Raw genomic sequence first — 14468 nt, 5'->3', positions numbered from 1 at the left:
CCAGAGATGTGAGAAACTCTCCTGGCTGTACCGCCGCAATGACGGAGCGCAGGGTTTCCATGTGAAAATGCCGCACTCTTAAGGACTTGTTTAGCTCTTTTAAGTCCAGGATCGGGCGAAAAGACCCGCCTTTTCGTGGCACCACAAAGTAAATGGAGTAGCGGCCTAGACCTTGTTCGGCGGGAGGCACCGGGGTCACAGCCCCTATCTGGCACAGACTGTGCAAAGTCTCCTCTACCGCCGCCCGTTTGGCGACAGAACCGCATCGGGACTCCACAAACATGTCTCTCACTGGGGCATCGAATTCTATTCAGTATCCGTCTCTGATCAGGTCCAAGACCCACTGATCTGCGGAGATTTTGGCCCACTCCTCGAAAAAGAGGGAAAGTCTTCCTCCGATGACAGGAAACGAGGAGGGGGCCGGCGCACCATCATTGAGGGTCGCCCTTGAACTCCAGGTCTTGAACCGGCAGCTGTGGATGTTTGTCTGAGCGAAAGGAGTTTCTCTGCTGAAAGCGGGCACGAGAAGTGAACCCAGCAGCACGCCCCGGGCGGTACCTTCTAGCTTCACGGAAGCGAGGTCTGTAAGAGCAGCGGACCGCTTGACCCTTAGAGGAAGGCTTCGGCCTATCTTCGGGCAAGCGCTGAGGTTTGGAATCCCCCAGGCATTTAACGTTTTCCAGCTCCTCACCAAACAGAAGGCCTTGAAAGGGCAACTTCACCAACCTTTGCTTAGAGACCATGTCCGCCGTCCAATGTCATAGCCAAAGAGTGCGGCGAGCCGCCACTGCTACAGCCATTTGTTTAGCCGAAGCTCTGACCATATCATAAAGGGTGTCAGCCAAAAAGGACAAGGCCGACTCCATCCGCGGAGCCACTTCAGGTAAGGTCTCCGCTCCATCACCGGGCTGTTCCACTGCCTGCTGTAACCAAGCCAGGCAGGCTCTAGCAGCATAACAACTGCATGCAGACACCCGAACAGTGAGACCTGCCAAATCAAAGGATCGCTTCAGAGCTGAATCAAGCCTGCAGTCTTGAATATCCTTCAGGGCAACACCTCCTTCAACAAGGGGGGGGGGGGGAAGGGGGTGCGCCACACTCAGAAGGGGAATTAGCCCTTCTGCGTTTATCAGGAAAATGAGAAAACAGGCAAAGTCAACTCCAAAAGGCCAGGATCCACCAGGGGGGGGGGGGGGGGCAGGCAGAGGGTCCGAAGATCCCTGTGGAAGAGCTCTTTTAAGCATGTATGCCCTATGCAGCATTAAAACAAAATCAGGGGAGAAAACCGCTCCCTGACCACCCAGATCCTGCCCAGCTCTATTATTAGCCTCACTCAGAGGACCTCCCCCGGATTCAGGGCTCTCCGTCGCAACGGAGGCCGCGCCATGTGGAAAATCCAAAATGGCGTCCGCTGCCAGCTCAGAGCGTGAAAGATCGCCGCTCGCCATGCTCGGGCCGGCTCTACCGTCTGTACAGCACGAATTACAGAGCCCCACTGCTGATTTGCGCTTGCCACATTTAGAACAGCGCTTTACAGTCTCCGCAACCATCGCCGAAAACGGCGGTAAAATTCAAAAATGGCAGTTCGCGCCAAAAACGTCCCGATGGCGGGCCCACCCCGGAGGAGTCAGAAAACACTCTTACCTCACTAGACCGAGCATCACAGCTCCGATCCTGCAGAAGAATCTCAAGAAAAAACCACTTTTCCAAGATCGCTGCGCTAAAGCGCGACGCAACTAATTATTATTATTTTTTAATGCTGTGAGAAAAGCAGAGGCAAAAGAGGTAAATAAAAACACTCCGGAGGCTCAGGTAAGTGGGAAAGGCAGGGAAAGGCGAACCAATGTGCCTGCATCCACTGAGTGGGAAAGGGCTGACCTATGTGCCTTCAAAGTGAAGCTGCTATAGCCTCTAACACCCCGGCTAACAACTGGCAAGCCACGAGCCACCCCCAGGCAGATTTTTGATGGAGCTCGACGAAGCTGCAGCCACCTGCTTGGGGAGGTAGAGAATACTGAAGAGGCAGTGGAGCTAGCTGGCCATGAGGCACTGTGAAAAGTTGAGTGCTCTCTATCTCCCCCTGCTGGTTGATGGACACAACCCATACGTAATGGCTTCATCTGCTTGATGACAAGGAAGCGAGAGATTATTAGGAAAGGGATGCAAAATAAATAAAGACCAAGAATATTATAATACCTCTGTATCGCTACATGGTGCAAACTCACCTTCAGTACTGCATTCAATTCTGGTCACCATGGGGAATTAGAAAAAGGTTCAAAGAGTGACCAAAATGATAGAGGATATCGAACTCCTCTCTTTTGAGGACAGGCTAAAGAGATTAGGGTTCTTCAGTTTGGAAAAAAGAGACTACTGAGGGGGGATATGATTGAGGTCTATAAAATCCTGAGTAGTGTAGAACAGGTAAAAGTGAATCCATTTTTCACTCTTTCAGAAAGTACAAAGACTAGGGGGTCACAATGAAATTACATTGCAATACTTCTTAAAACAAGAGGAAATGTTTTCACACAAACAGTTAAGCTCTGGAACTGGTTGCTGGAGGATGTGATAACGGCGGTTAACATATCTGAGTTTAAAAAAGGTTAGCTAGTAAGGAGTAGTCTGGCGTTAACTTGAACTGTATTTATCAGCTGCCCCGACTTGAGTCCTTGCCCTTTCCTGATTAAGATCTATTTGTATTTTGGTAGATTGAGGTGGGATACCACTTCATTTTTGGTGTTTATACATGTACCTATATCTTGGATCAATAATTTGTGGTCTAATATAATATATTGTTTTTTTCCTTTTCTTTTTTCCTCTTCTGATACATGTCTATGAAAATTAGACTTTTGTAATGCCGATTTATGTTTATGATATAAATGTAATGAAAAATCAATAAATAAATAATAAATAAATAAATAAAAAAAAAGGTTTTGGACAAGTTCCTGGGGAAAGTTCATAGTCTGCTACTGAGAGATTGAGGGAAGCCACTGCTTGCCCTGGGTTTAGTAGCATGGAACGTTGCTATTTGGGTTTCGGCCAGGTACGTGACCTGGATTGGCCACTGCTGGAAGCAGGATACTAGGCTAGATAGACCACTGGTCTGACCCAGTATAGCTATTCTTATGTTCTGCCAATATTTACTACATTAAAAGGTGGCCACTAAATGGGAAACCCAATACAATTTAGGTTCAAGCTAGAGAAGCCAGCAGCAAAAAGGCTACATCTCTGGAAACAAGCAAACAATTCAGGTTCAAGCTAGAGAAGCCAGCAGCAAAAAGGCTACATCTCTGGAAACAAGCAAACAATTCATCAGCAATTTGACCAGTACACATTAAACACTGAACAGGTCACACAGAGCTAGAACTTCTTAAGTTTCTTCAGTACCCTCAAATGTATCCCATCTAGCCCTATCAAATTTGTCTACTTGCATACTGTATACTAAAATTCTTTTCATACACCATCAAATAGCATTTGGTTCCCTACAGTCTTAATCTAAAAATATTGGTATATACACATACAGAACATTAAGAGGCCTGTGAAAGATAAGCTGAGACCACCTCAGCACCTGTAGCACGACTAGATTGCAGGGCTAGCTGCTGCTCCTGTGGACCTGGAACTGCACCATCAACACAACCAATAAGCATGCATAAATTGCAGCTGACTGTCACAGCTATGGACAGTGGGCCTTACGCTCCCTGCCATCCGCACTGTGCTGGTACCACACATGCTCTCTAGAGGAGAAACTATAATCTCTCAAGCTGCAGCAAAATGTAATTTGGAGATGGCATAGTGCACTACATTCTCTTTGCACAGCTGCAGAAATGCTCCTGAAATAAGAGTTAGCCAAACTTGCGTATATTCATTCATACAGATAACTAAAGATTATTCAGCTATGAAAAAAATCTCATGCTGCAATCTTATTTCCCACAGAACCATACAGGAATTCCAGAAAGAGTAGGACCACTGATCTTACATCCTTATTTCCAGGGCAGCTGCAGCTTCTGTGCATAAAAGAAAATTTAAAAAACCCTTTCATTGCACAGCACATAGGGAAACCAGATGGGAAGATGCATCAATAATTCAAATCCTCTGCTTTATGATGGCAGTAAGTCGCTGCATATGATCTTCACCCCACCTCCACCCCATGTAGAAAGCCATGTTTCAAAAGACTTAAAAAGCAAAACCTTTGCTGCAGTTGTTAAAATTAACTTTTACCAATGCAGCGATTCAGATTCCACCAGGCCATTTTAAATATCATCATGAACTTAGAGAGCCAAGGCTAGTATTAACTGTGTGTGTGTGGGGGGGGGGGGGGGGGGGGGGAGAGAGAGAAGCAGCAAGTTGGGTAAATTACCTTGGCCTCCCACGCTACAGGGGTTTCCAGTCTGCCAGTAGGTCTTGAGTTTTCCTTCCCACTAGTTCCAACATGTGTTAACACTAACCCTGCAAGTAACCTTGGTCCCATTTACAACGCTGAGCTAGCGGCTGCTGCACAGCGATTCCAACACAGCCCAGCTTTGAAAACAGGAGGGCTAATGTTTAAACAAGCTATAACTATAATAAAACCTCAAAAAATTCCTTGCTCAGTTGATCTTAAGTGCCCAAAAATCTCATATATACAAAGAGGAGAGAAAAGGACCCAAAATTACCACAATTCACATTCGTGGAATGGCTAAATTCTCATGATTTGGCAATACAGATGATATACATTATAGTAAGGATCAAATTTTGTTTAAAGATGTTTTGATAAAGGTTTATCACTGTGTACTTCAGACCTACAGACTACAACACTATTATCAGTCATCCTAAAGAATTTGCCATTTTCACAGGTCTATAATTTTAGATATTTTTTGTTCATCCAAAGCAGATTTTTAGACCAGCCCAAATTCTTAAGAAATCTGTATAGCCATGATCCAGAAAAGTTATGAATTAGGCATATAACCAAAGTTTGTTAACTAAGAACTACATACTATTGAAAAATGATTTCCGAGTGACCGAGCAATTCATCTGTTCTTTACATTTTCATTTTTGGCTTTTAAGTTCTCTATCATCTGCAAGCACTGGAAATCTACTCGCCATTATTTTGTGAACAAGTTAATTTGTGTATATTAGAGGGTGCAAGTTATAAAACTGTTTTCCCAGCAGTCCTAACACTAATGTCGAGCAGGGCAAACCTTGTGGAAAATAAATTTTACATTACAAATAGAGAACATAATATCACAAGATGCACGTTATGTCCATGCAGCAAATTGTATGTTGGTAAAACTACCAGACAGTTTAGAATACATATGACAAACACAGATCAATTTGAAAAATGTAAGATTGGAAGTATTACCCTTTTTGGGGGGACAATGAACAGCTATAGACCAAAGGAAAAAGATTCTCAGAGATACTAGGTCACCCCAGCATCTAAAAACTGACATCCGACACCTATCACTGTAGATGCCCAGGAAGTCACTATAGCTGCCACACACCCCATGGCTCCTCTGTCCATCCAGAAAGAAAAGGAAGAATGGCCTAATGGCAACAGCAATAGAACAAGAACTAAAGAATTCAGTATTCACCGACACTACTTGGAGTTGGACAAGTCACTATCACCCAGCACCTCAAATACACAGACTGATCTGTGCCGTCATATTTGAAGACTTATGTTAATGGGGAAGGGAGCATACAAAGCAAGTAAAGGAAGAGAGGTTGTCATACAATATGGGGGGAGGGACTCAGGAGTAATCTAAGAAGCTCTCTTTATAGAAGGGGTAATGATGCATGGACATCCTCAGCAGAGGTGAGGACAGTGTCTGAATTCAAGTATGAGTAGTATAGTTTTGGATTTAGCTCACCTTTTCAGCAGTAGCTCAATGCAGGTTTTATTGAAGTACACTAGGTTATTTGCTTGTTCCTGAGACACGGGAAAGTTAAATAAATCTCCCAACAATCAGAAAGAGCAGAAGCAGGATTTGAACCAGGCTTTCCTGGTTGTCAAGCCTCCAAGGAAGGAGACTGTAGAACTGAGCAGTTTGTACAGATAACCAGACTACATAAGATACAAGTCTTCACAGACACTGTTTCTGCCATCAGGCCTAAAAAAAAATAAAAAATCGTCAAACATTAACTTTTCCTACCTCTGGCTATATGCTACAACGAGTAGTAGAGACAATGCAGAACTGAACATGTGTCATTCTTTCCTTCATCTGCTCAGACATCTATCTCCCCACACAAAAGGGCAGCAATTTAAACGAAAGCCAGAAATTGTTTTAACAGCAATTGCTGGGAAGAGCACTAAACCTGTTTTCAGTCTTTGTTCAGGCTGAAGTCCTTGACCATTACATGGCTTTCAAAGTGAATTATTAACTCAAAATTACAATCAGCAGTATTTTAAAGACAATATGAATTAGGGCTGCATGTTAATCATGGTTAATGTTGTGATTAACATATTAGACTTCTGGTATTTGTATTGTTCATATTAATAAAAAGATACTTTAATAATAATCATGTGCTACCCACCTTCTGCCTCCCTCCCACACTCTCCCCATCAGCTGTACCTTTTCAAACAGCAAAGCCTGAGGCAGGCCTCAGGCAGCCTTTGTGTACAGCTGCCACTTACCTGCAGGGACCAAGACTTACTGTTTGAAAAAGGTACACCAGGTGTGGGAAACAAGAGTGTCACGGTCAGGACTGGGAGAAAGAACCTGGTGTGAAGGAAAGGAATTGGGGGGAGGGGGGGTGTCCTGGGAGAGTGGGAAGAGAGATAATGGACCCAAGGGGATGGAGAGTCAGGTGGTAGGTGGGAGAAGGGAAAAAGGAAGATATTGGGCCTTTAGTCAGTAGCACAGCTGGGGAGTGGGGCCTTGGAGACCTGGGTCCCCCACTTTGGCCTCAAGCCCCCTCCAAAGCTGCAGTAACTGAAGCCCTGATAGCCAAATAAATCCGCTGCCTGAGTCACCCCCTTCCTCCTCTTACTGTCTCAGGACTGAGGAAGATCGAGACATGCCTGGAGCCACCAATGCTTGCAATCCCCAAGCATGCTCAGTTCATGCATGCATATTGCAAGGGGACGTGGTCTCAACTAAAATTTAAATATATAAGGGGAATGCACATCTATGTCACCGAAGATAAACACTTCTGATGCTCAGTTTCTGCACAAGTGCTGAATGATAAGCATGTGCAAGTGCTAGTAGCTCAGGAAGACGATACTGACTGCCAAACTGGCGACAGTTCTGGGCACCATCCGAAGGTCTTGGGGATCTCTGTCATTCGTTACCAAAAGTGGGGAATGTGACGTATTTATACCACAAGATTATAAACTACATAATCCTGCAAAGTTTCAGCCTGAGGTATGGATTAATTATATCTTTAAAAAAATGAGAAACGTTTCTTAATAGAAATGTAAATAACCCCAGAACCACATTCCCCACTTTAGGTACCTGCAGTTTTTAGGCTGCAGAACATGAAAAACATCAAACTGTGAATAAATTGCATAGCCCCATTCTGCTGACCCTATGGTACACACAACTTTCAAAAATTAAAGTTGCCCCTCCAAACTTTATATCATTGGTTTATTTGTAATCCCACTTTTGGTACCTTTTTATTCAGGACACACTACCTCTTTAAAAACATAATGAACAAACTTTCAAAACGCAGGCCCACCCAAAATCTGTCATCTGGTTATGTTATTGATGTAACAGCGTCCAAATCTCACCTGATTTAAAATGCCATAAGTCCTTAGTGAAAAGAACCACTGCACGAGACCAAAAAAATTGATCCGATTTAAGGAGAAGAAACCAAGCAAGCAGCTGCGGGCCCTTCAGTCTCCCTCTGCTCTTGAGCTTATAGTGGGCATGGAAGAGGAGACTGACAGAAGAAAGGAGTATTGCCAGTAAACCAAGTTAGAGTTTAGCACATAAGCACCGCCATACTGGGAAAAGACCAAGGGTCCATCAAGCCCAGCATCCTGTCTCTGACAGCAGCCAATCCAGACTTCAAGAACCTGTCAACCCCCCCCCCCCCCCCCCCCCCAAAAAAAAAAAAAAAAATGTTCAATGGATTTTTCCTTCAGGAATCTGTCCAAACCCCCCTTAAACTCCGTAAGGCCAGCCGCTGTCACCACATTCTCCGGTAACGAGTTCCAGAGTCCAACTACAAGCTGAGTAAAGAAAAACTCTCTCCTATTTGTTTTAAATCTGCCATATTCTAGCTTCATCTTGTGTGTTTGAAAGTGTAAACAAATGCTTCACATCTGTCCGCTCTACTCCGCTCATTATCTTGTAGACTTCTATCATATCACTCCTCAGCCACCTTTTCTCCAAGCTGAAGAGCCCTAACCTTCTCAGCCTTTCCTCATAGGGAAGTCGTTCCATCCCTTTTATCATTTTCATCGCCCTTCTCTGCACCTTCTCCAATTCCTTTGTATCTTTTTAGAGATGCGGCGAACTGACTTGGACACAATATTCGAGGTGCGGTCGCACCATGGAGCAATACAACGGCATTATAACATCCTCGTGTTTGTTTTCCATCCCTTTCCTAATTATACTCAACATTCTGTGCTCTTTCCTGTCAGCCGCAGCACACTGAGAAGTTTTCAATGTCTTGTCAACGATAACTCTCAGATCCCTTTCTAGGTCCATGACTCCTAACGAGGAACCTTGCATGACATAGCTGTAATTCAGGTTCCTCTTACCCACATGCATCACTTTGCACTTGTCAACACTGAACTTCATCTGCCACTTGGAAGCCCAATCTCCCAATCTCGCAAGGTTCTCCTGTAATCTTTCACACTCCTCCTGCGACTTGACGACCCTGAATAACTTTGTGTCATCTGCAAATGTAATTACTACTACTACTACTAAACACCTCACTCGTTACTCCCATCTCTAGGTCATTTATAAATAAGTTAAAAAGCAGCAGTCCCAGCACAGACCCCTGAGGGACCCCACTAACTACCCTTCTCCATTGAGAATACTGACCATTCAATCCTACTCTCTGCTTCCTATCTTTCAACCAGCTCTTAATCCATAGTAATACCCTACCTCCGGTCCCATGACTCTCCAGTTTCCACTGGAGTCTTTCATGAGGCACTGTCAAACGCCTTCTGAAAATCCAGATACACAATATCTACCGGCTCCCCATTGTCCACGTTTGTTCACCCCTCAAAAAAATGCAGTAGATTGGTGAGGCAAGACTTCCCTTCACTAAATCCGTGCTGACTTTGTCTCATCAGCCCATGTTTTTGTATGCGCTCTGTAATTTTATTCTTAATAGCAGCCTCTACCATTTTGCCCGGTACAGACGTCAGACTCACCGGTCTATAATTTCCCGGATCTCCTCTGGAACCCTTTTAAAAATCGGCGTAACTGGCTACCCTCCAGCCTTCCGGTACCACACCTGATTTTAGGGATAGATTACATATTACTAACAGTAGCTCTACAAGTTCATTCTTCAGTTCTATTAATACTCTGGGGATGAATACCATCCGGTCCTGGTGATTTACTACTCTTCAGTTTGCAGAACTGACCCATTACATCCTCCAAGTTTACAGTGAATTCGCCCGCTTCAAATACCCTTTCCGGCACCGGTATCCCCCCCCCCCCCCCCCCCAAATCCTCCTTGGTGAAGACCGAAGCAAAGAATTCATTTAATTTCTCCGCTACGGCTTTGTCTTCCCTGATCGCCCCTTTAACACCACCTTCGTCCAGCGGCCCAACCGATTCTTTAGCCAGCTTCCTGCTTTTAATGTATCTAAAAAAATTTTACTATGTATTTTCGCTTCTTTTTAACTGTTTTATTTATATATATGTTAGCATACAATCAAAATATATTGCTATAAACTACATACCCAGCTCTCTTTCCCCCTCCTCCCCCCATCTCCCTTCCCTTGTGTCCTGTCTGATGTCATCCTATGATAGTCCCGATACTGGTGTCCCAATAGCTAATTAATTGGTGCGTCTCAGTCCATTTGTCTTTAACATTGTTCACAGTTGTGGTGTCATCAGTTGGGGCGCATCAAGATCAATCCCAGCCTGGTGTCTCTATATTTATCCCAAATTTTTGAGAACTGGGTTAGTTGTCCCTTTTTTATCGCCGTCATCTTGGACATTTGGTATAGGTAGTCCATTTTATGTATCACTTTCACTGCCGGAGGAGCCAGTTGTTGCTTCCATGCTGATGCCACTGCAATTTTGCTCGCCACTAAAAACATGGAGGCCAAGCGATGTAATGGTTTCGACAGTCCTGTGGGACGAAATTGCAATATGCAGTGGTCCACTGTCATTGGGTACTCTCTGCCCAGTATTTGTTTAAGCAGACTAAGCAGTTCTCTCCAATAGCTTTGTATTTTTGGGCACGTCCACCAGATGTGTAGCATGTTTCCCTTCACTGGACAGCCCCTCCAACAGTGATTAGAAACCTCTGGAAACATTTTGGCTAGTCTGTCCGGAGTGTAGTTCCAGCGATACAATATCTTGTATCCATTTTCTATGATAGCACTGCTCACAGAGTTACTTAGCAAAAAGCCCCATGCTCGTTCCCAGCTATGTATGTCATGTTTAGAACCTGTGTCTTGTTCCCATCCCTGTATGTATTTCAAAATTGGTGTTCTATGTGCTAATAGTGCTGTGTATATTCGAGTTATACATCCTTTGGCACCACTCCCTCCCATTGCCCGTTCCAACTCTGTTTCCTCGACCTGTAATTCTACCTTCGCTTTTCGCAGGATGTAATCTCTAAGTCTAGTGTAGTAGATTAAATGGTGTGATTGAAGGTCGTATTCCTCTTGTAGCTCGTCACAGGGACGTACTACTCCCTCTTCCCATACTTGTCCAAGCTGTTTTAACCCTCTCTGTTCCCATTGTTTATACACTTTATCCCCCTCTTCCCATGCAAAGCCCGGCGCTCCCCCGATATGCATCTTTCGGAAGTATGTTCTATTTGGGCAGATTTGCTGGCGTATCGTGCTCCATGTCAGGAGTGTTAAGCAAACTGCTATTGGGAGGAGTGCCGCCATTGCTCTGAGTCGTGTTCTAGGTTGCCATAGCAACATGGCGGGTTGATGCATTCCCACCCACTGCTTTTCTATCTGAAGCCATGGTTTTATTTCATCATTAACCCAAGTTACCAATATCCTCAATTGTGCTGCTTGATATATCTGGCACTCCCATTCCCCCCTTTTTTTTTTTGATTGATGAAGCATTTCCATATATATGCAAGCTTTACGTTTTAACTGTCGGAAGAATTTATTGGGATCGGCATCGGTAGTGCCATGAAAAGATACAAGATCTTACGTAGGATCATCATTTTTACTGCTTGTATCCTTCCTATCCATGATAGCTCCAACCCCTCCCATCGATCTAGATCTTGGAATAATTCCCGCATTTTAGGGGGGAAATTTGCTTCAAATAAATCTTGTAAATTGGGTGTGAGATTAACTCCCAAATATCGCAAGAAACGGGTTATCCATCTAAATGGGTATTGTTTTATGGCACTAATGGCTTCTCCAGATAGGATCAGTCCCATTAGTTCTGATTTGGTCATATTTATTTTAAACCCTGCTATTTTCCCAAATTGTTGGAGGCTCTGTGTTATTCCCTCCAAATGAGCCCTGGGGATCAGACACAGTTAGCAAGATGTCATCTGCAAACAGCATAATTTTATGTATCTTTTGTCCGATACGGATGCCCTGTATACTGGTATACCCCCTGATAGCTTGGGCTAGGGGTTCCAGTGTTAGGGCGAACAGTAGGGGAGATAGGGCGCACCCTTGTCACATCCCCATCCCCAGACTAAAGGATTCAGAGCATTGCCCATTGATAATCAAAGCTGCTAGGGGTTGTTTATATAGTTGTCTTAACCATTCTATAAAACTTCCCGATATACCCATCTTCTTTAATACTTCGAACATGTATGGCCAGTGGACTCTGTCGAACGCTTTCTCTGCGTCGAGTGAGAGGATTACTGCTGGTTGTTGTTTGCTATTGATCTCTTGTATGAGGTGGATAGCTCTTCTAATGTTATCGAATGTTTGCCTGCCCTCTATGAATCCCGTTTGATCTTCTCGTACTAATTGCGGCATGAGCATCTGTAAACGCTTGGCCAAAATCTTTGTGAATATTTTATAGTCTGTGTTTAATAACGATATTGGGCGATATGAGCCGCAGTGGTTTGGGTTTTTCCGACTTTAGAAGTATAATTATGTGCGCCAATCTCCACGAGTATGGTAGTTCTTCTTGTTGTTCTATTGCATTTAGTACTCGGGTCAGTAGGGGAGCTAGTATCTTCCCAAAGCTCTTATAAAACATATTCGTGAACCCGTCGGGCCCCGGTGCTTTGCCATTCGGTAGATTATAGATTGCCCATTCTCTCTCTTTTAATTTTATTGGCGCCGAAAGTGCAGCGTTTTGGTCTGGGGTGATTTGGGGAAGCTCTATCCTTTCCAGGTATGTCTGTATTTCTTGCGGTTCTGGATTAATCTCATCCCTATACAATTGTCTATAGAAATCTAGAAAGGCCTGGCTGATTCCCTTTGTTGTGGTTTCTCTGTGTCCTGCGCTCTCTTCTATTGTATGGGTATGATTTTTGTTTTTATGCTGCTTTAGTTTATATGCTAACAATCGAGATGCCTTATTGCCAAATTCAAAGTGATGTTGTTGGGGTTTTTTTTTTGAAGAGTTTCTGTCTGCTAATTGAAGTTCCCTAAGTTCCATTTGTACTTGGTGGCACCGCGCTGTTATGCTAGGTGGTGGATTTCCCTTAGTCACTGTTTCTTGTATTATTTCTAGCTCTGCATGTAGTAGTTGTTTGTTTCTGTCGGTTCCTATGGGCCTGCAGTGATATGATTTGTCCTCTTATGACTGCTTTTAAGCCCTCCCACAATGCTTAATCTCCTATTTCCCCCGTGTCATTATCGCTGATGTAATTTTGATATTTTCCAGTTGTTTTAAGACATTCTGATCTGCTAATATGCACCATGATGGGTGGGATGCCCTTTTAGTGGCACAATATAATTGTAAGGTAAGCGGGGCGTGGTCTGACCAAGTTCTATTTTGTATCTGGATTGTTTGTGTCTTCTGTAATAAAGCTTGCCCTCCTAGCCATAAGTCTATTCTGGAATATGACGCATGCACTGCTGAGTAATATGTGTAGCTGCGAGATGTGGGGTTATATGTCTCCATATATCTATCATCTGCCATTTAGATATAAACGCATGCAGTTTAGCTCGATCTGCACGGGCATAATGGATCCCCTGTGTGAAGTTATCCATCGATGGGTGTAGCGTTGTTAAAATCACCTCAAATCAGCAGCTCCCCTTCTATATGTTTTGCTATAAGTTCGGATAGTTCCTCATAAAAGGAGCCTTGATGCATAGACATTTAGTAGGGTAAAGACCTCCGTTCCCAGGTGTATCATCATCAATATGTACCGGCCTCCATCTCTCACCACGTTCTGTACCTGCCAGGGGTATTTCTGTGTCAGTGCTATCAGTACCCCCTTTTTTTTTTCTCTATGTGATTGGATGCAAAATATATATCTTTATATCGCCCATGCTTACATAACTTTTCATATTTCGGTAATAGATGCGTTTCTTGCGCAAAAATAATATCTGCCCCCAGACGCATCGCTTCCTTAAAGAGGAGTTGGCGTTTTGCTGGGGAGTTTTGGTGTATCAGTATCAGGAAGTATCATCCCCCCTTTTTTCCCTTCTAACACTCTCCCATAACCATTTTCACCTTCCATATCTGGATCAGGTGTTTCAGGGCAAGGTGTGACTGTCCCATGTCCCTCTGTTTGTCTGTTAGCTATTTCGTGTATTGGTACCCCACTGTGTGCATTTGAACATTTTTAACTCTTATCTATTACAACATTAACATGTTAACCATTTTAAACCTGCATTAACTCAACAGTGGCATTGCAGTTCAATTGCTACCTCTCAGTCCTTCATATTAGCTATTCTGCATGCTCAGTTGCTTGTCCTCAGTTTTCATGTCTCCTGGCTTATTCAGTGCTGTCGGTTTTGCTTTTCCTGTTGATCTTCAGGTTGTCTTCCGCTCTCCACGTCTCAATGCAGTATCCGACTGTTGGCGCTGTAGACGTCCTTTTCCAGTTGTTACTCTCTGCCATCTGGGCCTTTCCCTGCGCAGTGTCCCCGTCTCTCGCCTTGGCGCCATCGTGCTATTCAGCTCTTTTTCTGGAAAAATCGATGCCGCTTCTGTTACATCTCTGATTTGATGTAGTTTACCTTCTTTGTAGAAGCGCAGTGCGAAAGGGTGGCTCCATCTATATTGAATGTTCTGGGTGCGTAGATATTGAGTGACCGGGTGTAATTCTGCCCATTGTCGCAGGGTGGATGCCGCCAAATCCTGATAGAGTTGAATATGATGTGTATCCCATTTGAAATTTGGCTTTTCATGTGCTGCCTGCATTATTTTTTCTTTCAGCTTATAGTCCACAAAGCAAGCTATCATATCTTTTGGCTGATT

The 14468-nt window shown here is 43.9% G+C and overlaps 1 protein-coding gene across 3 annotated transcripts in view; it reads right to left on the bottom strand.

Annotated features, from left to right (window-relative positions):
* Positions 1-14468, bottom strand: part of RAB7A (RAB7A, member RAS oncogene family) — a 77868-nt gene that overhangs the window by 21148 nt on the left and 42252 nt on the right. Inside the window, exon 1 of one of the 3 annotated variants that reach the window (XM_030205250.1) lies at positions 6123-6202. The exons of the other annotated variants lie outside the window; for them this stretch is intronic. The gene's annotated coding sequence lies outside the window, so the exon portion shown is untranslated. Of the gene's footprint in view, positions 1-6122; positions 6203-14468 lie in introns of those variants that run through there. 3 annotated transcript variants of the gene reach the window in all.

The sequence above is a fragment of the Microcaecilia unicolor genome, chromosome 6, assembly GCF_901765095.1.
Source record: "Microcaecilia unicolor chromosome 6, aMicUni1.1, whole genome shotgun sequence".
Taxonomy (NCBI): Eukaryota; Metazoa; Chordata; class Amphibia; order Gymnophiona; family Siphonopidae; genus Microcaecilia; species Microcaecilia unicolor.
This window is presented reverse-complemented; position numbering and strand designations above follow the sequence as displayed.